The sequence below is a fragment of the Chlorocebus sabaeus genome, chromosome 2, assembly GCF_047675955.1.
Source record: "Chlorocebus sabaeus isolate Y175 chromosome 2, mChlSab1.0.hap1, whole genome shotgun sequence".
Classification (NCBI taxonomy): domain Eukaryota; kingdom Metazoa; phylum Chordata; class Mammalia; order Primates; family Cercopithecidae; genus Chlorocebus; species Chlorocebus sabaeus.
The window spans coordinates 42,978,153-43,004,596 of record NC_132905.1 but is presented as its reverse complement, the minus strand read 5'-3'; the positions used below and the strand labels follow the sequence as shown (position 1 = coordinate 43,004,596).

Genomic DNA, 26,444 nt, shown 5'->3' with positions numbered 1-26,444 from the left:
TGATTTATGAAAAGCAAGGAAATGCAAAGTCCCTGCAGACTGAGGTTCACAGCTTGCCCATGCTCTGCCTGCACCTCCCGCCATCCCGTGTTTCACACTGACAGCCTCGCCCCTGGGCCTGCTCAGCGGAGGCTCCTGTCTGAGGGAAGCCTACGTTCGGCCACCAGAGGAACCCGGCAAAGTGAGCAGGCACCTTCCCTTCTCCACCTGCCTCTGTTGTCAGGATGAATGGCCCAGACTCCCTGAGAAGCTCTCGTGCTCACCAGACACCTTTCCAGTTTCAAGATCTTTCCTCAGCCCCTGAAGTCCCACAGACCCCACAGAGCCCCTCCCGGCTCTTGCCTTGTTTCCTAGGAAGGTCACATGTTCTTTAGCGCAGTCATTACCCACACTCTCCCCAGGGTGGGAAGTTACCCAGTGCCTCCAAGGGAAAACAAGCTCCCTCCAACTTAAAGTGGCTAAAAGTGGCTGTGATTTCAATGCTTTCGTTCCCTCTGCCCAGGGAGGGGGCTGAGGAGAAATGGATTGAGACTGACTGAAGGTCGTCGGAACCTGCGTGGCCCCGTGCTGAGCGCCGTGTGGTCACCAACCTGTTCCACCCACATGTACGGTCTAGCAGCTTGGGAGGGACATGGAGGCATGGAGCAGCAGGGAGACCACATTGCCAGTACCCCAGCCATGCCTCCTGAAAAGCAGGAGCATGGACACGTCACCCCCCTGGGCCTCATCCCCTCGGCCCCCTCCTCCAACAGGTGAATATGACACTGTGGGCAGATGCAGGGGCATTGCAGGGGGGCACTGGAGAATCCATGGGAACTGAGCTGCATCCACGATGGAGGCCTGGAAGCAGAGGCAGAATGTGGGTGGCCTGGAGCTTCTCCTAAGGGTGGCCAGAAGTAGGAAAATAATAATGGACATTTGGGCTCATTCCTCATCACACACAAAAAAAGTGCCAAGATGGAGCAGAGCACAGGACGTTGCAAGGACAGTGATCTCAGCCCAGGACCAGGGCGGGGTCATGTCAGACCATCCCTGACGGCCGAGGCATGGCAGGTTCCCAATGCCACACTGACCTGGTGGTTTTCAGAGCTCTTCCTTGCATCACCCACAACTGCCCATGGTGACCCAGCATTAAAGGAAACTGCCAGTCCTTGGATCTGCGATGCCCCTGCCTGGCCCCACACCATCCCGCTGTGTGCCCACATGTCCTTCCTCTGAGTCATGCAGTGGGTTCACTGCACATGGAAGCCAATATTATAGCTCTGACTTTTGAGAAAAGAAAAGGCTTTATTGCAAGGCCAACCAGCAAGGAGACAGGAGGCAGGGCTCAGATCTGAATCCCCAGTATTAGGTCGGGTGAGACTCTAATGGGCTGGGGAGGGCAGGTTGGTATGCAGACGCACTGGTGGGGCGGATTTCGATGGGACAGCTTTAAACGTGGTTATTTATGGTAAGGTGTGGAATGGTTGACTTCAGCACTGGCTCTTCCTGGATAACAGACCGCTCGTTTCTGAAAGGGTTCCAGTGTTCAGTTTCCAGTGATGCCCAGGCTTTTTGATTCCTCAGGGAGGAAACGTTGGTTCTAAGTGTTACTGAGGTGACGGTTTCCTGCTCTCCACATGCCCAGGTCATATGACTGCAGCTTCGGCTCTGCTACTTCTGCAAAACAGCTTGACATCCTGTGATCCACATGATAGGGACAGTTAGGACTGGTTCTGCAGTGACAGTCCTTCCCGAGTCTCCCAAGTGCTGACAGATAAAACAGTTTTAACTTGACCTAAAGTCTCAAACTAGGCTTGAGGACATTTAATACAAATGATTGGTAAAGTGGCGCCATCACATGCCATAATTAAACACATCCAAACAGCGTAATCAATGCACAGTTACATCTAAACAAAGTCACCCACTCACACCATGCTGGCATCTATTTTAGATAAATCATCCAATTTCTCGCTCACATACTCTTCCAAAAGGTCATGCCGCCCTGAGCAGCCAGGTCTGTGACGAGGGTTTGAACTCCGCACTGCTGCTCACTCCCCTCTCCAGAGCCCAGCATTGGCTTCCACTGGACCACCCAGAGAACCCCACAGGGGCCTTGCTGGCTCCCCTCAGCCTCTGGCAGCTCCTGAGCCCCAGAGCCCAGGTTGCACCCCAGGTCCGTTCAGCCCCACCTCTGGGAGGGAGGGCCTGGCCTTGGAGTTTCCTGAAGCTCCCGGGTGACTCCAACCAGCAGCTAAGCCCAAGAACCCCTAATTCAGGCAGTCAGCATGCGTGCATGAGTCATATTTTGTCATGTAAACCCCACATTCTCCAAGTAAAAATTGAGGCCGACACTGGGTACTCAATAAGATCATTAAAGTCCTATGATCATGACTAACGTTCAACCGCAGAGGGCACGGAGGCACACTGACCACTGACTGCACAGTCAGGGAGGGCGGGGCCATAGGGACAGAATGACGGGGAATCACGTGAACCCACCAGTGACCACCACGCCCTCACCCAGCAGACCACCAAAAGCTCCCCAAGTGCAGAGGGGCGGATCTGCTGGCCCCGAGCTGCCTGCTCCCCTGGGTTCTCAAACCCAAGCACCTCGCTCCCCGCTGAGTGCGGAGACCTGTGACTTCACACTCTGCGGTATCATTGCGCTCCGCTGGGGAACGCACAGTGCCCCCATGCAGTGCAGTGTGCATCGTGCAGAACCTACACCTGCCGTCACCCTGCACCTGGCCCCTCACTCGATGTCCCCACCCACGTTCCCACGTTGCTGTTCCCCCTTTAGAGGCCCTTGGGATCAGAGGATGCCCTGAGCCGTGGGATTCCTATGAGCATTTGAGTGCTTGCCCAGAGCCAGACTCCAAAGTGGACACAGAACAAGAGAGCTAGGCATGACCACACTAAGTGGAGCATGCCGTTACCAAACTAAACATAAAATGTTTCTGCTTAAAATAAAATAAATCCAATAATTTCCAGGTCCCTGGAATTTATTCAGAACCCCTGTAAACTGCTAGATGGTTGCCCTCAAGTCATGGAAGCACAGAGGAACACCAATGAACATCCAACGCTGTGCTTTCGCAAAACACACAATCCTGTCCGCGCCCCATTTCGGTCCCAAGAAAATCACACCAGTGGAGCAGCAAAAATGGGGGCTTGCTGTGGACCATCACAGCCCCATAACTGAGGGACTGAGGTGGAGGCGACCCAGGAATAAACCGCAAAGTGCCTGGGCTCCAGGTGGCTTCATTGAGAGCCATGAGTCCCATTGGGGAGAGGAGACGTGCTTCTCTGCTTCTTTGTATTTAGAGCCCCCTGCCCTCCAGAAAATATTTTTACTCAAAATTAGGTTGTCGTTGAGATATCATTTTATTTTTATTATGAATAGATTTCACCTAAACTGAAAGCTGAATGGATGTCTTTGAGATTTTTTAAGTGTATAAAAAGGAAGTAAATCCCACCCTGGTACATGACCCTACTATTCTCAGCCCGTGTTTCTGCAATCTTCCTGAAGTCGATCTTTTTACCCCTCCCTTCCTCCTCTCCATTCATTTTTGACCAAGACCCTCTTGTAGGCACTGAATGGCAGGGAAGGAGACAGGCCCAGATCTGGCTCTGGTGGAGTTCATATCCTGATCTAACAGAAACAAACAGGGGATGAAACATTTTCATTAAAGCTAGTGTCATGAACAAAAGGAAACAAGATGAGTGGGGGTCACCACAGCTCCTAGCAGGGGACAGGCAGAAACGGCTGCTCTGAGAGGGTGAATTTGTGAGACTTACAGAACAGGAAACAGACCCAGCACAGACCGCCCAAGCAGAGGGAACACAGTACTTGCCAAGTCCTGCAGGAAATGCCAGGCAGAGATGACCAAGACAGAGCTTCCCTGAAGGAACCTGCACTTTAGTCTGGGAAAGAAAAGTCAAGGCCGTTGATGGAGGACTCACCTCGCACCAGGCTCGGCTCTGAAGTGCTTGCCATGAACATAGGGCAGCAGCCGAGGTTCCTACTGCACACAGCAGTGTATTTCAGTCTGCGCCCGAGAACACACTCCTAACCACAACACTCCAGGACAGGTACACAGGAGGTTGTAACCAAGGGCAAAAACAGTAAGGGACCTTGAGGACCAGAGAAGGGTCTGGCAGAAAGGAAGTCAGGACCTCGCCAAGTATAGATGATTCAGTGTGGCAGAGACTGGGCCAGAAAAGGCGCTGTGGAATCCACCCTGTTGGCTGGAACCCTCATGCTGGGAGCCCTGAGCAAGCCCCCGTGGAAGGTGGCTCAGGATGCCATGCTGCAAGGAAGCCCAGCCACACAGAGGCCACGTGCGCCACAGACACGGGAGTGAGCAAACCTACTATCAACTCGAATCTTCCCAACTGACGCACCACACCCTGGGCTCCTTCCAAATTCCTTACCCACAGAATCCGTGAACACAGCAAAATGGCTGCTGTTGTACTAAGTTTGGGGTGGCTCGCTGTGTACCCATAATAACTGAAAACCAAGGATGTGCAAAAGAAAGCAAGAGTGCTGATGCCTCTGAAGCACTACAGTGACCTCAACGAGAGGACCTGTGCTCTAGCCCCAGTCCCTGAGTCTGAGAGGTCAAAATGGGAACATTAGAAACTGACCCACCATCCTTTGAAAGGAAAGGCTCAGGGACGTGGCTATCTCAAAGGCAGGTGTCCAGGGGGTCTGAACTGCAATGTGGACCTCCTCATCCCCTTCCACCCTGGGGATGCTTTCTGCCGTGCCATCGCCCCCACGTAAAAGCCCTATGAACAGAAAGCCAGTGCACTGTAAACACAGATGCCACATGGAGAAATCCTCTCAAAAAGGGGTACACAGACCTAAGAGCTTCTGCACCTCTGAGTAATACATTTAACCTGTCTCATTAATATGTTAATGACGGTAAGCAGAAAACATTTAATTAGCCAGAGCTTTGCTTGTTTTCTTTGAATTTTAAAGGATTTCCAGGACATGCACTGGGATCTCTAAAATCTTGAGGGAAGGGTGAGCCAGCACCTTCTTGACCTGAGGTGGATCCCGTCAGCAGGCAGAGGTGCACGGAGCCCAAGCTGCAGCCTGGCCTCTGCGAGGCGATCCTCTCTGCTTTCCTCTTTCTTCTCCTCCTTTCCAACATCTTCAGAGGGGGCTGAAAGTAAATGAACAAACACACTTACATAGACAGATTGAGCACTTCTAATCTGAAAATCTGAAATCTGAAATGCTCCAAAATCCAAAATTTTGTAAATGTCAACATGACACTGAAAATTCCACATCTGACCTCATGTGATAGATTGCAGTCAAAATTTTGTTTCATGCACAAAATTATTTAAAACATTATATAAAATTACCTTCAGGCTGTGTTTTAAGGTATATCTAAAACATAAGTGAGTTTTGTGTTTAGGCGTGAGTGGGTCTCATCCCCTAAGACAGCTCATTACCTGTATGTACATATTCCAAAATCCAAAAACACTGGAAATCCAGAACACTCCTGGTCCCAAGCACTTCAGATAAGGGACACTCCATCTGTGTGTACATACACATGCACATATGAATGTATTTGTGTGTGTGTGTGTGTATTTAGAGAGAGATTTGCAAAGGTTATTTGGTTGCTCCCTGATCATGGCACCATCTTGATTCTAGGATCTCTTGAAGCTCTGTTAAAGGAACCAACAAATGAGCAGGGAAGTGTGTTGAGAAATAAAAGTAACCGTGCCTGAGACTCTGCTGGTTAAGACAAGAAAAAATTGGGGTCAAAGGCCTTGAACTGCTAAAATAAGCAAGAGTGCAAGCTCCATGACTCTCTGGAACTGCAGACACCCCACAGGGAAGTGGGGATGCCACTGGAGGATCAGAGACTCTACACTGCCTCTTGAAAAGCTGACAAAGTCCATTATATATACATTTTATGCACCTAAACTCAACAATTTAACAATTCATGTTGGTCAACATTTTAAAGAGAAATGCCCAGAAAAAATAGCCATGAAAAAGGGCAGCCAGTGGTACCCAAAAACCCACCTACTGGGCTCATGTGCCCAGAGAGCTTGAGACACACACTCTGCGGTTCTCTGGGTCGTGCTCAGTGGCCCCGCGCTTTCCATGGACGTCGAGAGGAGGTTTTGCTGAGCCATGTCGCTCATGTTTGCAGATTGGTAACCCATGGGCACCACGGCACTGGCATCATGCAGGGCGTGGCACGGGGAACAAAGCAGGGAGCCCTGAACAGCAAGCCGTCGTGAGTGACTGGGGGCATCTGCATGGGCTTCAGCCTCCACCCTGTAAGCCAACGGGAGGTCCCAGCTGTAATCCGGACCAACTCTGCTCTGCATGAGAGCAATGCACTTCCTCAGCATCGTTCACACAGCTCCTTCCTAAGATTCCAGTGCCACACTTGCTGTCTCTTCGTAGCCCTGGTTGCCCTTCTCAGGGAGAGAGCTTACACTGACCTGGGGGCAGTGGTCGAGAGATGATGTATCCACAGCTTGGGTGGGGCAGGGGATCACCATCTTCCTCCAATCGCCACTCTTCCAGCAATGCAGCTCACAATCACCTCAGCCCTAAACCAATCTTACTGAAAGCAAATGCCATCCATGTAAAAGATCAGATGTATACAGTACAAGGTGGCACAAAGCCGTGATTACTAAAACAGAGCATTATCAGGAAATGGCCTGGCATCTTAATTCCTAAGGCACTAATAGAGTTGATCTCATACCTCAAATACATCTGATCTCAAAGCTTTGATAAATCTGAGAACAGAGTTGGGTCTTCGGGAAATAGAGACAGCAGCAGGAAAATCCTGAAATAGCATCAGAGGATCCTTCGAAAAACATAGTAGAGAGAGAGACAGACCCCACCTGTACATGGAAGGCAGCTCAACCAAGACAAGACTCAGGAAGATTCCAGGCTGTGGAAGGTGCATATTGCAGTATCATGCCCCTTCAAGACCCTTTAAGCAATCCATTGTATTTAGCAGAAAACATCAGTCTCATCTGAGGAAAACAAATCCCAGGATAGCCAATCAGTGAATTACAGTCTTAGCAGGCACTCACCAGTGGAGGCTGAGTCCAGTGAAACCCAAGAATCAGCCCACACCAAAATTCTGCAGGGAGTCAAAGAAAAACATACACAAATGCTCACATCAGTGTTAGTCATAATGCCCAGAAAGCAGTCACTGGTGAGTGTATGGAGAAGCCAAATGTGGTCCATCCATAAGGTAATGTGGTCCGTCCATATGGCGGAACACTGTGGAATCCTGAAAGGGAAAGAAGCTGTGATCCCTCCTGCTGCCACACAACAGACCTGAAAACACTGTGCTCGGTGAAAGAAGCCAGACACAAAAGACACACACTATTTGATATAGTTCTGTGAAATGCCCAGAATAGGCTAATCTGCGGAGACAGAAAGCAGATTCCTGATTGCCTGGTGGCAGGGGAGGCGGGACTGGGATGTCACTGCTAGTGGGGTGGGGATTCTTTCTTAAGTTAGACAGTGATGGTCACATAGCATTGTGGATGCACTAAAAGTCACTGTTTCCTACTCTTCAAAATTGTTAAAATAGTGTTACGTTACGTGAATTCTACCTCAACTTTATAAATTCTATTTGGTTAATCCATTTTTTAAAATTCTGCAGTGGCAGCATCTGGCCAGGGCTCCTTTGTCAGCATGCCTTGGGTGAGGTGAGGAAAGTGGCCCCACAACCTGCTTACCGGGGGAGAAAAAATGGCCCACGAGGTGTCAGGAAGCCAGTAGGATCCAGCTAGAATTTACGGATAAACCATAACCTGGTTTTTAAAATATTTCACACAAAGGATCTTAAATCCCAAGAAATAGAAACGTGCTGCCAATTTCTTTCATGGATCCCACCAGAAAGAGGGCATGGAGAGGGCCTGAGATGGGCGAGGGCCTCTCTTGCTCTGTTTTCAGTCAACCTCAACCACGGTTGATGAGTCCTGTGGGGCTCCACACCAGGGAACGGCCTTTCCGATGGCCTTTGTTCTTAAGGCTCCTGTAGGAGAAAAAAAAAAGAAAAAGAAAATCCCGTTCAATCACCATAACCTGTCCCTGCAAGAGCATAAAAATAAGTGATTGCTTATTTGAAACACCTGAACTATCACTGCTGCAGCAACTCAGGAAATCTGATAAGGTGATAATGAAAACTGTGTCATGCATGAATATCCATTTTAAAAACACACTTATGTCAGTCTTTACGTAAAGGTCGAAATTAATGTTATGTTGAAAACATTTTTCAAACCACAATTATCTTGACTCATGAAGCGAACCGAATTCCTATTAGGTTTACAGTCTTGGGTTTAAGCCTCACACATTTCACCAGAAGGGCTTCACCAATTAGAGTAAAAGCTGACTTGAAGAGAGATCACAAGGACTTTCTATCCCTGGAGCTGGTTGCCTTTGTTCAGCCTTCTGGGTCACATCTTGCCCTCCAGGGAGAAGTGGCTGATGAGTCAGAAGGCGCTTGTGAAGCCGTCCTTCTCCCAGTGCATCCCACGGACCCCCAGATGCTCTTTCGCACAGGTATGTCTCTTCCCACTGGGTGGCATCTGCGACCTGGAGTCCCTGGCCCAAGAGCCGCCAGTCAGTGCATCACTGGAGCAGCAAGGGACACCCACTGTATCCCCTGCCCACAGGCGAGGAGCAGCCACCAATAGGCTCCAGAGGCTGATGGGGAGCCACTGTGTGGTGCATCCCCCCTGCCCAGCAGCCGTTTTGGTGTTTTGGTGGTGCCCGGAAGGTGTACAGTACCATGTGGAAGTGGCTCGATGTATTAGCCATCTGTAGCTGCATAACACCACAAACTTAACAGCTTTAAACAACACCCATTTGCCACCGTGCAGCACGGCAGCTCGGAAGTCCTGACATGCTTGGCTGGGCTCTCTGCCTTTGCTCTCACAAGCTGGAACCAGCGTCAGCTCTGCTGTACTGTAGGTGGAGGCTCCAGGGAAGATCAGCTTATGGTCTCATCCAGGTTGTGGCAAAATTCAGTTCCTTGTGGTTCCAGGACTGAAGTCCCTGTTTTCTTATGTCTATCAGCCAAGGACTAGTCTCAGCCCCTGAAGGCTGCTCTCAGGTCCTGACCCATGACCCCCACCACATCACCATCAGGAAAGGAGCAGCTCCCTGGACAGAGCAGCTCTGTCACCCGAGGGTCCCTCTGACTTCCCCTTCCATCACCAGTTCAAGAATATCCTCTGCTGTAAAGGGTGTGTGGTGAAGCTCAGCCCAGCTGGGTAATCTGCTATTTTAAAGTCAAAGGATTAGGAACTTTCTCCATCCACCTGTGCTGCTGCAACACAATACCTGAGACTGGGGATTCGTAAAGAAGAGAAATTCCTTTCTCACAGTTCTGGAGGCTGGGAAGTCCAAGTCAAGGCACTAGCAGGTTTGGCATCTGAGGAGGGCCTAGTGTCTGCTTCCGAGATGACACCTGTTGCTGTGTCGTCCAGGGGGAATGAATGCTGTGTCCTCACATGGCAGAAGACAAAGGGGTATGAGCCTACGGTGCTCCCCTCAGCCTCTTTTATAAGGATGGGAATCCTATTCATGGGGGTTCTATACTCGTCACTTCATTTCCCCACCTCTTAATACTCTCACTTAGGTAATTAAGTTTCGACATATGAATTTTGGTGGACACACTCAGACCATAGCAGTAACCCTAATTACACTTGCATCAGTGAATCCAATCTTCAAAGTCTTGGGGATTAGAGTAGGAAATCTTGAAGGCCATATTAGAATTTTGCCTCCCACACCTGGTGTGTAAGGAATACTTACCATAAGCTCAAAAGTCAAGCTCTGTTCAAGTATTCTCCACCCTGCATTTGCACACAATTTCCAGGCCTTCTGATTTTACTACTACTAATAATAATAGTGGTGGCTAGCCCTTGATGTTAGCCTCCGTTCCACACCTAAAAACTGGTCTCATTTAAAACACACAATCCTCTATGAAGCTAACTCTATTACTAGTTCCATTTTGCAGAGAAGAAGACTGAAGCTCAAAGAGGTGAGGCGATGTGCCCAGGTGACTCAACCAGTGTGTGTGTGGAGCTGTGAAAAGGCAGGACCCAAAGTGACAGCAGGGGCTCCTACCCCAGACCCGAGCAGTCACCGCTGGTTTCAGCCTGTGTGCACTGAGTGCCTGGGTGCGGGTACCCAGCTCTTGAGTCCACACTATGACCCACCATCTCTCCAGCTGTGGGCCCCAAGCCTCACCTCTGTGTCTTCTTCCCTGCCCTCCACTGGCCTATAAGCAAGAATCGTAGAGTTTTTAAATGTTCATCATTTGCTGTTGACTTGTTCCCCTGAGGGCTTGATAGAGCTGACTAGCACACATATGAAAAAGTGTTAATAAAAGATTAAAATGCAAGATCATGGAAGATCCAGATCAGCATAGAAAATCCAGTCTAAGGGTAAGGCTGAAGGCCACACTTTCATGTCTCACCCAGTTCCTAAAGCTGAAACATAAATTTTACTCTGAGCTCCCTAGCAGAAAAAGCAAAAACAAAAACACAGAAAACTAATTGTGCAGAGGTGGAGCTTGCAGTGAGCTGAGATTGCAACACTGCACTCCAGCCTGAGCAACAGACTAAGACTCTGTCTCAAAAAAATTTTAAATAAATAAAAAAGAAAAGAAAATTAACTGTGCAAAAGTAGAATAATCCACCTCCTTTAAAAAAGCAAATTTTTTCCTAACTCACAGAGCAAGACAGCAGTTTGCCTTGTGAACCTCACATAAGGGGCACTGATAATTATGGTAGAAAACCCTTGGCAGCATTTCTAAAGCAAATGCAGGCCTGGGCGGTCTCACAGAATTTCCCTTACAGACCTTACGAGCAATCTGGGCCCATCATGAGCACCAAGCACAATTCAGAGAGCATAGATTCACAGGTGTCTGGGAAGTGAGACAGATTCCAAATTCCAGAGACTCAGCCCAACACATCCCAAAGAAAGGAGGTTCTGCATGCCCTCCAAAGACCCTGCACAAATGCCTTTCCTCTCAACGAGGGCAAACAACTGATTATTCAGGGTTCTCGTCTCAGATCAGAACCTGGTGGGCAGATATTCCCTCTCTATTGTCAAAAATTAAATAATCTAATCAAACGAGCAAGGTTGAGTGGACAGATTTTTCATGAAAATTTATAAGACTAACCAAGGCCCTTAATAAGACGATCCAACACTGAAGAGAAGTTGGATGGAAGAACTTACATATGAGACAAAGTTTATGCTCACATGCATACACACAGACACAAACATATAATGCATGCATATATATGCACATATATACATATCTATGCAAATGTACACACATATACACAAGTCCATATATGCACACACATACTTATCAACATATACCTACACATATGCACACATGCAATCATATACATGAACACACAAATATATACAAGCATACACATATACACAGGCATATACACATATGCACAAATATACACTCATATATGCACACATATACACACCTAATAAACACACTCACCCACACATGACAATTCTGATTTCAGCAAACACTCATGCTTATAATTCCTCCAGTTTCTAACATAGCCAAAAAATTTTTAGTCCAGAAACTTTTCAAAGCAAATCGAACCACCACTAATCATGGTTATAGAAAACTCTCAATCATGAAGCAATGCTGATATGTGGTTTAGAGCAACATAGTTTCAGTGACACTATCAGAATAAACTGCTGAAAAAAATCTGATGCTCTCCAAGGGGCCAGGTGAAGTGGCTCACACCTGTAACCCCAGCTACTCAGGAGGCTGAGGCAGGAAGATCTGGACACCAGGACACCAGGAGGCCTGCCTAGACAGCATGGGGAGACCTGCATCTCAAAATAAAATAGAATAAAATAGGGGAACATCACATACCGGGGCCTATCATGGGGAGGGGGGAAGGGGGAGGGATGGCATTGGGAGTTATACCTGATGTAAATGATGAGTTGATGGGTGCTGATGAGTTGATGGGTGCAGCACACCAACATGGCACAAGTATACATATGTAACAAACCTGCACGTTATGCACATGTACCCTAGAACTTAAAGTATAATAATAATAATTTTTTAAAAAATTGTAAAAAAAAAAATAGAATAAAATAAAATATTTTTTTTAAAAAATTCAAAGATCCCAAAGAATTCTGGAGTCCAAGTGAACTGAAGAGGAAAGAGCGAATTGTTCACCTGGGAGAGCTGGAAGGGTGCAGGATGACCTCAGGGCCATCTTGAAGGCCTTGACCTTGTCTTTCTTTTCCTGTACCTCCACATTTTCTTCCCCTCTGTGGGGCCGGAGGAGCACCTTCATCACCTTCCCTCAAAGTGCCTTTGAGTGACCAAGCACCATGTCCCTCCACCTGCACCCTGGTAGCCAATGAGCTTTGCATCACACCTGCCTCGGGCCAGCCATACCTTGGATGATTTCACTGACACTGTTGACTCTCTACTGATTCACCTAAACATTCCCCAACACTAAAGACATTTAATTTGCTTTCACAGTAAAGAATCCACACTTCCATACATTTATAACACTTTTCAGCTGCAACTCTAAACTGAATAATTAAACTGAAGCGACCTTTTCTGTAGACACGTGGTTTTATTTGGTTTTACTCACTTGACAAGTGCTGCTGTGTTGTAAGCATGTGCCTGCATTCACTCTGTTTAACCCTTTAACAACCTTATGAGGTAGACACAGTGATCATGCCTATTTTACCAGTGGGGAAACTGAGCCACAGAGCAGTTAAATAGCTTGTTTGCCCACATGGTCACAAAGCTAGAACATTTTCTCTACAGGGGACCAACAAAATATTTTGAGGAACTGGTAAAATGTAGACTTAGATGTACTATGGAAAGAATTGTGAAACCCAGATTCCACAGAAATGTTCTAAGAGAATTCAAAGAATGTTTAAGATCATCCTTTAAAACACTCCTCATGCCCAGAAAGCTACCTCTGAACTCCACAGTCTTTCTAGTTCTCACTGCTCTCTGCACCCTACCCTGACTGGCACAGAAAACATGCTCTTCTCTCTCCACAGCCATTTCCCTCTGGCCTTCACAGCCAGATTTCAAATTGTGTGGAGGGAAAGAGCCCAGCACTGGGAACTGAAATGGGATGAATTAGAGGACACAGACTGGCCAAGTGGGCAGAACTCTAATGTGACTCCCGACCCAGTGAGCTTCCCCTGGAGATATGAGATGGAGCACCTGTGACCCTGTTAGGTTATATGACAAATGAGAGATTATCCCGCTGCACCTGACCTAGCCACATGAACCCTTGACAAGCAGAGAATTTTCTCCAACTGGTAGAAGAAATGAAGTCAGCCAGATCCCACACCTTACAGTGCCAACATGGCCTCACCGGCTTTAAAGACACCCTGGCTGAGAGCAGCCCCTGGCTAACACGGGGCCCCGAGTCACCAAGAACTGAGTCCTGCCCAGCACTTAAGTGTGCCTGGGAGGAGAGTCTTCCCCAGGACCCAACAAGAGCCCAGCCCAACCGACACCTTGACTTTCACCTTGTGAGATCAGAGAAGCCCACTGAAGCCACAGACTTCTGTCCTACAGAGCTGTGGGCCAGTGAGCAGGTGCTGCTCCAAGCCGCTGTGTCTGTAGCCATTTGTCACGCAGCACAGATGACTGATGAATGCCTGAGGAGTGGGCGTGGGGCCCAGGCAACTCGGGGCCCCAGAGGGAGGAGCAGGGCAGCAGCCTGGCACAGCAAACCTACCTCTGGCAGACTGAGGGGCACGTGCTATGGGGGTGGCTGGGAGGAGGGGCTGGAGCGCGTGGGGCACCGACGGTTAAAACAGACCACGCTGCACCCGCTGAGTCCTGGCTTCACCCCTTGGAACCCATGTAACCTTCGGGAGCTGACCTCCCTAAACCTCAGCTCCATTATCAGTGACCTTCAACCTCGAGGTTGGAGTGTGCCCACCGCGCGGGGTTGCCATAAGGATTAAATCAAAGGCCCCACAGGGAGCCCTGGCCTGTGCTGACACACGGGCAGCATCTGCACACATTGAACACGGAAAGGGATACAGTCTGCCACTTGGTGGCATACAAAACAGTGGCCCCCAAATATACGCACGTCCTAATCCCCAGAACCTGTGAGTATGTTGCCTTACATGGCAAAGAAGGCCTTGCAGATACTGTCAGGTTCAGGATTCTGAGATGGGGACATGATTCAGGTGGGCTCAAGGTCACCACAATGGTCTTCACGAAAGGCAGAGACAGAGGTTGCAGCCTGACCACAGAGGATGCAGAGGGTGCGGACCACACTGCCACGGCAAAGATGGAGGAAGGGGCCAGGAGCTCAGGCATGCAGGAGCCACAGGGGCTGGGACAGGCCAGGACACAGCTTCTCCCCAGAGCCTCCAGAAGGACCAGCCCTGCCAGCACCTTCAGCCCACTGAGGCTGATTTTGAACTTCTGCCCTCCAGAATCGTACAAAAATAAATGTGTTGTTTTAAGTCACTAAATTCGCGGTAATTTGTTACAGCAGCCCCAGGGAAGTAACACACCCTTCCTGAAACCACACCAGACTTAACCTGTGTGTAGGCCCAGGGCAGGGGCAGGGGACACTCAGAGGAACGAAACCTCCCAGCCAGCCTCCATCCTGCTTACTTGCAGGAGGTCACCCAGGGAACCATATTCCCTGCAGCTCCCATGAGGCACAGATTTATGCAAAAAATAAAATTATTAGAAGTAATAGGAGTGCAGTTCTTGGGAATTCCACTTTGAGCATTGCACACAGGAGACTGCCAAGCTTCAGGACCACAAACCAGTGCCAGACACATAAGTGGATATCACAAGTCAAAGACAGCACAGAACCAGAAAGGGGAGAAGAGAGGGAAGGGCCTAGACCACACAAAAACCTTAACGCTGCCCATCGGGATGACAGATGGAATCCTGACAAGCACTGCAAGACCCCCAGATGGTTACACTGGGGCGTGCTGCGTACAATGTGTGTAGATGCATGCATGCACACAGGCACACAGCACACATGTGCTTAGCTGCCAATAAACCATGTAGAGCCTATAGAAGTCATACGGGAGTGCTTGTTCCAGACAAGGCTTTTCGTTACAAGGTGACAGCTCAGAGAAGACTCTCCTGGTGTCCTGACTTCCAGCCTGTGAAGGGTTATCAGAGCCAGACTTCTTGTTTCCCTGAGGAAAGGAGAGGGGACAACACCAGCTTGACTTGTAAGGTCTCAGGGAACTTCATAACCTGTGAAAGACTGTGGAAGTAGATATTACGGTTTAACAAATCCTCATTTGGCACTTACTATTTATTCCAAGGTAGGGATTTTTTTATCATGCCCATTTTACAGATAGGAAAACTGAGGCCTAGGAAGATCAAGGAACTTGTCTAAGACCCCACTGTCTGCAAGGGGCAGAGACAGGCTGAACTCAGGCAGTCTAGACCCAGAGGATGTAGAAAATGCATCTGCATCTGCATCAGCATCATGACTGCTATGAACAGAATGGAATGTTTGTGTCCCCCCAGAATTCACATGTTGAAGTCCTAGCCCCTAATGTGATGGTACTGTAGACGGGGCCTTGAGAGGTAATGAGGGTTAGATGAGGTCATGAGGGTGGGGCCCTCGTGGTGGGATTAGTGCCCTCATAAGGAGAGATACCAGAGAACTAACTCTCTCTCTCTCTCCCCTCTACCCCCATCAAGTTCATGTGCAGGTCATGTGAGCAAACTACAAACCAAAGTGAGATGCAGCAGGGACCCCTCTTAGGGACCTGCCAGGCCTCCCAAGCATTGAAATAAAGGAAAATCTTGAGTTCCTTCAAGGAAAATTCCAGGCACCCAGCTAGCCCTGAGAAGTAAACGAGTAACCTGATAAACAAGAAGGTAACAGTGGCTTAAAACAGTGGCCAGAGAAGTCAGGAGATGTTCAGTTCCCCAGAGAATCTAAAGATAGTATCTTAACAAATGTCTCTCAGCTGTCTTTCAGAAACCCAGACCCCCACCAGGTGGATCTGCTGGTGCTCAGGCCTCAGACAAGGGGGATTTTGGACTGAATCTTGACCTCTGTTCTTTGTTCTAAATTTCTTCCTGAGCAACCTGGGCCCATGGGTCAGACTCTACATTCTTTTCTTCTAATCCTAAATTTCCAGACAAAGCTTTGCCTCTTTAACCAGTTGCAAATCAGAAATTTTTTTAATCCACCTATAACCTGTGGGCCCACTCTTGGAGATGTCCTGCCTCTTTGGGTCAAACCAAAGTACAGCCTCCATGTCTTGATATATAACTTCAGCCATCACTTCTGCGTCCCCTCCTTTCAAAACCCCTACCTTAAGGTAAGCCATGAGAGAAGTCAGGTCTTAAGCATGAGCAGCTGATTCTCCTTGCTTGGTGCCCTGCAATAAATGTCTCACTTTCTCTCGCTGCAATAATGATGTCAGTGTTTGGCCACACTCCCAGTTCAGTCTGATAACAAGAGAAGAGCCCTCAACATAAAACCTACCTTGCTGGCACCTTGATCTTGGACTTCTCAGTGTCTAAAACTGTGAGAAATAAACTTCTGTTGTTTAAGCCACACAGTCTTCTGTATTCTGTTATGGTGGCTTGAACTGACTAACAGGGATTTGGGGTTGCTGAAAACAGGGACCTGGTTTATAGAAGCAAATCTCCACACCATGGTGCATTGTGACTTTCTAGCACACCCCTCTCTGTTCAAAATCGCCGCCTGCAACGAGCAGGGAGGTTTCCGATGAGCTCTTACTGGGTCCTCCCACCTTCGCCACGGCAGGCTGGAGCCCTGGAGCCATGGCATCTGGTTCCTGCACATCAGCACCTGGGAAGCTGAGATGTTCCCAAAAGCTAGACACTGACCACCAGGATCTCCCCTTCTCCTGTCCTGTCCAGCATTCGGGGACAGTGCACCAGAGACAACCTGAACACCGATTGCAAGTAGAGCCTCCAAAATCCTCATCTTTGTTTAGATGAAGACAAAAGAGGTGAGGAAGAAGGACTTGCAGCACAGAGGACATCTGTCATCGTCCACTCGCAATTCCCCATCATTCACACCCACTGCCTATTTGTATAGGTGTCAATGTTGCCCTCCGACATGGAATCTCAAGTCCTACACTTCCCAGTCTCCCTTGTTTATGGAGAGCAGACAGGCTGCTGTGGGCTCGGTCACCGGGATGCACCCCTGTGGGACTGTGGCTTGGGACTGCCATGTGGGAAGAGGTTGTCATGGTAACCAGGCACCCTCCCAATGCATTGGGGACCACAGAAGGGGAGGAGTCTGGTCCAAGGCCTGAGGCTCAGGGAGGTGTCCATGGATAACCTCTCTCCCCTGAACATGAGGCTAACATTTTGATGGCCCCAAGGATGGCCTTGAAAACAGGGTGCCCATTTGTCCTTCGCATCCTCAGGGTGTGCTGGAAACTCTCCTTCAAATCAGTGAGAATGGTGTTGGAACAGGCTCTCCTAAAAGCACATGGCCCAGTCTCAAAAGACAAGTGTAATTTGGTCAAATGAGCCAAAGAACAATGAGAAAGCTACCCAGCACCTAAGATCTGGGAGCCTGAAGATGCAAATCCCAGCTCTGTCTCTGATGCCATGATGCTTACGTGAGGGCACTGAACATTGCTGAGTCTCAGCTTCTCTTCCTTATGGGCCTAAGATCTGGGAGCCTGAAGATGCAAATCCCAGCTCTGTCTCTGATGCCATGATGCTTACGTGAGAGCACTGAACATTGCTGAGTCTCAGCTTCTCTTCCTTATCTGGGGATCCGCCTACTTGCTGGGTGGTTTAGAGGTTTGAATGAAATCATTCAATTCACTTCAGCAAACACCTCTTGAGTACACTGGAGCTCACTGTCTGGACATGACAAGAAAACAGAATTGTGGCCGAACGCTGTGGTCAGCACCACCAGCAGGCAGAGACGGGGTGCTCTGAGGGGCCCAGAGGGAGCGCTGGCCTCAGCTGGAGGAGGGTGGAGCATGAATTAATCGCCAAGCAGGAGAGATAGTGGGAGGACATTCTCAGACTATTGCCGAATAAGTCTGATTCTAAGTTAAGGAAGCAGCAATGAAAAACAGAGAATAAACCCACCTAAGTGAACCAGGGAGAAGTGGGAGGCTGAAGAGCTCCTATGATCTTGCAGCCTGCTACGCTGATGGCCCCAGGGAGACAAGATTCACCTGGAGATGCCCCAAACCGCATGGGAGACACACATGTGGCCCGGTTCACTGTGGCCTACTGTCAGGGACATTTCTTCACCATCCACGCAAGGAAAATGCCCTGCTCTGCAAAGAACCCAGTTACCTTTCAGCAAAAAGGTAAGTGAGCTCAGAAAGAATGAGCCAGGGTTGTTCCTAACGGTGACGGGTGACTACACAGAGGGGCGGCAAGGCAGAGCACGCAATAACATGTGACTGGGTCAGAGCCTGGCCTTCAATCAGGTCAGCGTGCAGGAAGCAGACAACGGTTCAAAATCCCTGCCTTCTGGCAGGCCTACCACATTTCTTCTGAATGCAGTGATCTAAGCTGTAAAAATGCATAGCGTCTGCTACTTCTGTTCTGTGGATGTGTCTGTTTGAGAATGTGTAAAGGGAAACGTAGCCCGATTGCTCCTGTCACCCTCAGCCCGTGGCCCTGGACTCCAATCTTCCTAACGCAACAAGGGCACTTGGCAGCTGCCCTCCCAGATTCTAAAGTCACCATTGCAGACAGTAACATGGTTCAGTTTCACCGGGACCTGGATGGATGGGAAAGGTGCTCTCAGTCCACGTGAAGACCCCGCATGGGCACTGAACTGTGTCACAGTGTATTGGGTCTGCAATGGTGGAGATGGTTAAGAAAAAAAAAAAAAATCTGTTTTACCCTGCTAATTTCCAAAATTCAAGTAAAATACAAAAGTAATGGTCCAAAAAACATTTTGGATGGTGAGATTCCCATCCTGAGAGAAGAGCAGCCAGACATAAATTAGGGAGGTGGAAGTGTAAGAGTCCAAATGTGCAGGCCTGGGGACCTTACAACAGAAGGCAAGTGGATTAGAAAAGATGATGCCCAGCACCCTTGGGAGTACTGAGCAATCCAGTCCCAGCTACTCCCCTCACAAGCTGTGTGTCCTTGGATGAGTCACTTAACCTCTCTGTGTGCCAGTTTCCCCATCATGGGGCTGTTGATAAGATTAGATGAGAACACTCAGGTAAATATTCAGTATAATACAAGCCACTTAAATGTTAGTGATGACTGTTCAGCAAAGCCCCACAGAGAGGCAGGGCTCTTACTTTTGAAGCAACATTGTGTACATCAATGTATTCAATAAATATTCCTGAAATGGTGAATACCTGGGTTATAGGAAACCATCACATTTTACTTCAGCTGTTTAATTAAGGTGATTGCGATGAGTCTCTTTTTGAAATCATGAGGTGGCCTTTTGGTACGTGTTTGAATTATAAAATGCATATTTGTACCAGTATTTTATATATACAAAAATGCACCAGATGCATTTGTGTGTCCTTCAGCATTTTTCCAGCTAACACATCTGTTCTGTAGTGAATGTATGGAATTTTCTTCTTCTTGCGATTTCACTAAAATTTACAGGCAGTTCCCCATCCTGTGTCCAAGTGTTCTCATTGTTCAATTCCCACCTATGAGTGAGAACATGCGGTGTTTGGTTTTCTGTCCTTGTGATAGTTCGCTCCTAACGTAAATGACGAGTTAATGGGTACAGCACACCAACATGGCACATGTATACATATGTAACAAACCTGCACATTGTGCACATGTACCATAGAACTTAAAGTATAGTCATAAATAAAAATAAAATTAAATTAAAAATGTACAGGCAGTTACATTCTCACCTAGATGAAAATGTTAGCCTATGAGACTTCTCACAGTAGTTCTAGTTTTAGATGCTTTTCCAGGAGAGACTCTTTTAAGGTAGCTTTTCACTCAGTTTGTGTTTCGGTAGCACCTTCAGAAATCTATGACCAGTGAAGCTTGTCCTTAAGGAAAGAAGAAGATGGAAAATTCATTTACCTTTCTGTTCTTGTTTACCAGTCAGGATCAGATGCACCTGATCAATATCAGAAACCTCACCAGTTCATTTGAGCAGAAAGGGTTTGATACAGGGAATTCAGCAATGGCCAAGTTTCTGGAAGGGCTGGAGGGGCTGGCATAAGCTGGCCACTCCTCCCTCCAGGAATGGCCCAGGAAGATGCACAGAGCTTGCCCAGTGTGAACATCTGCCTCCGCCATGACCAAAGAGTCAAGGAATCCAGAGGCCACTGTCCAAACTGCTGGCTCCGGGACCGGCTCCTTCATCACAATCCAGTGAGACAGGAGAGAGGTTGTGAGGGTTGAACAGAGGTAGGAAAAGGGGCGGGGAGGGCAGGAGATGGGGTTAGGAAGCACTTTTTTGGAAGTGGTATTCCTCCTGGCTGGATTCATTGTAACACACAACATTTTGAAATATTTAGTATTCATTTCCATTGGAGTTGTTCCTCTCTCTCCACTTCTTCACTAAATGTTAAGTTGAACCACGTAAAACTGCCACTTTTGTAAGTCTAAGATGGGATGGGACAATACTGATGATTTTGTGTGGCTCACCTGAAACTATGATCACCTCTAGGCTGGGCAGGGAGGCAGGTAATCATGGCCACACCCAGGCCTCTCCACCGGGGACCTCTGGCTGCTCCCTGAGCGAGATCATGACGTCTCCTGGCTCAGCAGACACATGTTCTCCAGCATTATTCTCCAGAAATGTCCACTGAGTTCCCCTCCAATTAATCTATTCTAAGTTGTCTTAAGATACGGACAAAATGTCCCCTGAGCAGTTTTCCAGGATGATAAATGATTGCATTAACCTTTCCCTGACAGGTGGCTTTCTCTGTGATTGGCCATTTGTTTTTGTCCAGCTGGGCTCAAATGGCCAACGGGTTAGAACAGGGGCATGTCTTGTCCAGCACAGTGCATGCCACATGCCTATATGCCACATGCCTACCCTCCACACCTACATACCACACACCTACTCACTATGTGCCTACACCCCGTGTGTCTAACCCCCACATGCCTACCCTCCGCACCTACATACCACGCACCTACTCACTATGTGCCTACACCCCGTGTGTCTAACCCCCACATGCCTACCCTCCGCACCTACATACCACACACCTACTCACTATGTGCCTACACCCCGTGTGTCTAACCCCCACATGCCTACCCTCCGCACCTACATACCACGCACCTACTCACTATGTGCCTACACCCCGTGTGTCTAACCCCCACATGCCTACCCTCCGCACCTACATACCACGCACCTACTCACTATGTGCCTACACCCCGTGTGTCTAACCCCCACATGTCTACCCTCCGCACCTACATACCACACACCTACTCACTATGTGCCTACACCCCGTGTGTCTAACCCCCACATGCCTACCCTCCGCACCTACATACCACACACCTACTCACTATGTGCCTACACCCCGTGTGTCTAACCCCCACATGCCTACCCTCCGCACCTACATACCACGTACCTACTCACTATGTGCCTACACCCCGTGTGTCTAACCCCCACATGTCTACCCTCCGCACCTACATACCACGTACCTACTCACTATGTGCCTACACCCCGTGTGTCTAACCCCCACATGCCTACCCTCCGCACCTACATACCACGTACCTACTCACTATGTGCCTACACCCCGTGTGTCTAACCCCCACATGTCTACCCTCCGCACCTACATACCACACACCTACTCACTATGTGCCTACACCCCGTGTGTCTAACCCCCACATGCCTACCCTCCGCACCTACATACCACGTACCTACTCACTATGTGCCTACACCCCGTGTGTCTAACCCCCACATGCCTACCCTCCGCACCTACATACCACGTACCTACTCACTATGTGCCTACACCCCGTGTGTCTAACCCCCACATGCCTACCCTCCGCACCTACATACCACGTACCTACTCACTATGTGCCTACACCCCGTGTGTCTAACCCCCACATGTCTACCCTCCGCACCTACATACCACGTACCTACTCACTATGTGCCTACACCCCGTGTGTCTAACCCCCACATGCCTACCCTCCGCACCTACATACCACGCACCTACTCACGATGTGCCTACACCCCGTGTGTCTAACCCCCACATGTCTACCCTCCGCACCTACATACCACGCACCTACTCACTATGTGCCTACACCCCGTGTGTCTAACCCCCACATGCCTACCCTCCGCACCTACATACCACGTACCTACTCACTATGTGCCTACACCCCGTGTGTCTAACCCCCACATGTCTACCCTCCGCACCTACATACCACACACCTACTCACTATGTGCCTACACACCGTGTGTCTAACCCCCACATGTCTACCCTTCGCACCTACATACCACGCACCTACTCACTATGTGCCTACACCCCGTGTGTCTAACCCCCACATGTCTACCCTCCGCACCTACATACCACGTACCTACTCACTATGTGCCTACACCCCGTGTGTCTAACCCCCACATGCCTACCCTCCGCACCTACATACCACACACCTACTCACTATGTGCCTACACCCCGTGTGTCTAACCCCCACATGCCTACCCTCCACACCTACATACCACGTACCTACTCACTATGTGCCTACACCCCGTGTGTCTAACCCCCACATGCCTACCCTCCGCACCTACATACCACGTACCTACTCACTATGTGCCTACACCCCGTGTGTCTAACCCCCACATGTCTACCCTCCGCACCTACATACCACGTACCTACTCACTATGTGCCTACACACCGTGTGTCTAACCCCCACATGTCTACCCTCCGCACCTACATACCACACACCTACTCACTATGTGCCTACACACCGTGTGTCTAACCCCCACATGCCTACCCTCCGCACCTACATACCACATACCTACTCACTATGTGCCTACACACCGTGTGTCTAACCCCCACATGCCTACCCTCCGCACACCCACCCTCCACGTGCCTACCCTCCGCACACCCACCCTCCACGTGCCTACCCACCACACACCCACCCTCCACGTGCCTACCCGCCGCACACCCACCCTCCACGTGCCTACCCGCCGCACACCCACCCTCCACGTGCCTACCCGCCGCATACCTACCCACCGCATGCCCACCCTCCATGTGCCTAAAACCACCTGTCTAAAACCAAGTGCCTACACACCAGGAACCTATACACCACCCACCCACACACCACATGCCAACTTCAGTACTGTAAACTGCAACAAGCACAGGATACTCAGAATCCCTTAGCTCTGCAAGTGACCTTGGAAAGTCCATGCAGCAAAGGAAGCTTCTTCCTTGGTAATAGAGCCATGATTTTATTTGGGTCCCCACTTCATCCTCAGCTGCAGAGGTAACTTCTGATGGACCACATGGATCTTGTGATCCCATTCCCCTCGATTTAGCCTGTTACTAACTAATGAGACAGAAGAGAAAGTCTGCTGAGAGTCTGGGAATGGTCTCTTGCTCCTAAAATGTTAACACTGGTATATTAATCCGTTTTCACATTGCTATAAAGAAATACCTGAGAGTGGGTAATTTATAAAGATTTAATTGGCTCACATTTCTGCAGGCTGTACAGGGGGCTTCTGGGAGGGCTCAGGAAACTTTCAATCATGTCACAAGGCAAAGGAGAAGCAAGCACGTCTTACATGACCAGAGCAGAAGGTGGGGAGTGGCGGGGTGCCACATACTTTAAACAACCAGATCTCACGAGCACTCACTCACCATCACGAGAAGCAGCACAGAGAGGGAAATCTGCCCACGTGATCCAGTCACCTCCCACCAGACCCACCTCCAACCCTGGGGATGACAATGTGACAGGAGATTTGTGTGGGGACACAGATTCAAGCCCTATCAACTGGGAATGAGCATTCCTTCTCTTTCTCTGGTGTTTGCCATGCACGGACACTGACATCTGCAGCCCAGGAAGGGTCTGCCTGGAGCCAAGAGCCCATCACTCAAGTGCAGGTCAGAGACATTCGGGTCCTTGGCAGCACAGTCAAGCCCCAGGGCAAGGAGAGGTTAATGTAATCACTTCCCTTCCAGACAAAAGACAGAGTGGCTTTTCTTTTGCTTTACCTTAAGAAAAATTAAGATAGTTTTAATTAGGACTAACTGGGAAAAGCAAGAGGAAAGTCAACAGTTTAATGACAATTTCTGGAATCTGGACTACTGACTTCTTTTCATGTGAGACAATAAATTATTTTCCCATTTAAGCCAACTTGAATTAACATTTTTAGTTAATTTGCACCCAAGTCATTCTGATTGAGGGTCAACTAATCTACCTCCTATTGTTAGGCAGAAGTTCCTCATCTCATCCCAGACAATGGAGACCTGCCTTCCCTTTAGAAGTCACTTTAAAATGGAACTACACAGTCGCTTTTTTAAAGTGATTTAAAACTGATTCTAGTATTTAGTAAAACAACAGAAAGGAACTCCTCTTCACACGTAGCCCATCTGCTGTTTAAAGCTCCCTTATTTCCTAATGTTAAGGTTCCCAGAGACAAGCGTGCGTTCCCTCTTCTGGCAGATTCTCCTACAGCTCGGAAGCCCATTTGGCTCAGCCGTAAAACCCACCCTTGCTGCCAAGAGGATGAGACTTTCCTTTGCTTATCCATCAGGTTTGTGAAATTAAATAATTAAAACCTAAAGTTGTTGGAACTTTAGATTATTCTGATCCCTGACAGGAATGTGGCTTTGTGGCCTGAGTCACGCAGCACGCAGCTGTGACTCTGGCTTTTTCCTGTGAGTGATTTGGAAAGACCTTGTAGCGCCAGAGCTAAGACCTCCTCAGATGGTCAACCCTGCTCATGGAATGTTAAAGCAATATTCCTTAGAATGTAGTAAGCCGCCACTGATCAAATCACTACAACACATGCACAGGCCTTGCATGGAAGATGCTGGAATCCCCTAAACTTCTCTGTCTCTATGTAAGTGAACCCTAACTCCCAACTTGTGGAGCATTGACCCTGTTGCTTTGGAGTCTGTGTTTCCCAGGTGGCTAACCCTAAGCTTCCTGCTCAAATGAACTCAGCACTTAATCATGATTTCTGAATCTCATGATCTAAGGTTGACAGGTTGGTGCATTCTACCATTACGTGCTGTCATTGTTTTCAAGGAAATCTGCCTCTGCAACTATCACGCTTCATTGAATTGAAGACACCGTTGATATAAGACCACTACTTTATATACTGCAAACAACAGAAATCCTCTGGCAGGAGAGCTGTGACATGCCATGAATTCTGCAATGTACTCCAATCTTGGAGAAGTTAAGATGTGTTTTTCTAAATGTGTATGTCTTAGAATCATTGAAAAAATGGTATTTTATTTTTGCACAGCAGTTGCAAAAATATCACAAAGGAAGAACATCAATGTTGGCAGCCTTTCCAATGGGCAAGGAAGCATTTCTCTGTGCAGCATCCCAGGAAACACACAAACATAGCTGAGGGAGATAACTCTGTGCTTGGAACCTCCTAGAATGTCTCCTCTCCTGGATTCCAGAAGGAGGTACAGGGTGATTCATACCACATGGACTCTGGTTGTCTTCCTGAAGAAGGCTGGTTCTGCACAAGGGCACTGCCTTGGGATACGCCCCATCTTTTCATCCACAGTCACATGGACTCCTGCTGTCTTCCTGAAGAAGCCTGGCTCTGCACAAGGGCACTGCCTTGGGTAATGCCCCATCTTTTTCATCCACAGCCACTGCCCCATTGCCAACCATCTGCCTGAGGCCTGGTCAGGTGAATGGGCCCTACCGGGGACCTTTGGCTACTGAAGGTTTTAGAATGCCTCTTTGACATATTCTTCTCTGTGATTCTGTGTGTGAGGACATCCAGGAGCCAAGGTGGAGAACACTGGATGACCTTACAAGATGGCTATCTAGTTGTACGTTCCCCGCACTGGCCTCCCCTGAAACCTTGCCTGTACCACCAACCCGCCCCTCCATCCATGGTGTGTGCATGTGTGCACAGGCCCATGGTGAGCCAACAGCCCTGCCCCAGACATTGTCGGGTTCTTTGGGAGACCGAAGCCACAAGAGGTAACATGTGCAGCATTCAGTGGACAAGTTTCCTGCCACATGGAGAAAACTGGCTTCGGTGAGGCTGAAGAACAGAGCCAACATTAAAATAGAATGAGAAGACACACACAGAGAAAGAGAGCCAATGGCATTTCCGTTTCAGTTTCCAGTTTTGATTCATTTAGTTGAAAGCCTAGCCACATTCTCACACTTGGATTCTGTAATACATTCCAGGATTCTAATAATAAAACCTGTGTTTTATTTCACTGGCTTCAATTAGGATGCCATCTCCCACAGCAAAAACGTCTAATAAGTATATGGACCATATTCCTGACTGAGCAATGTAGAGAGCACACTGATGATAACGATGCCAGCTTTAGGACCACGTGGAAAAAGCAGAGC

The 26,444-nt window shown here is 48.7% G+C and overlaps 1 protein-coding gene across 11 annotated transcripts in view; it reads right to left on the bottom strand.

The window, feature by feature from the left end:
- Positions 1-1,267: 1,267 nt before the first annotated feature.
- Positions 1,268-26,444, bottom strand: part of LOC103247048 (adipocyte plasma membrane-associated protein) — a 153,341-nt gene continuing 128,164 nt past the window's right edge. For 2 of the 11 annotated variants that reach the window (XR_012089936.1, XR_012089926.1), the window contains 3 exons: positions 6,445-8,003; positions 5,018-5,147; positions 1,268-1,679 (listed from right to left, as the gene is read on the bottom strand). The gene's annotated coding sequence lies outside the window, so the exon portion shown is untranslated. Of the gene's footprint in view, positions 1,680-5,017; positions 5,148-5,439; positions 5,525-6,016; positions 6,275-6,444; positions 8,004-19,843; positions 19,988-26,444 lie in introns of all 11 variants that reach the window. The other 9 variants (XR_012089928.1, XR_012089934.1, XR_012089935.1 and 6 more) reach the window with 9 other exon arrangements.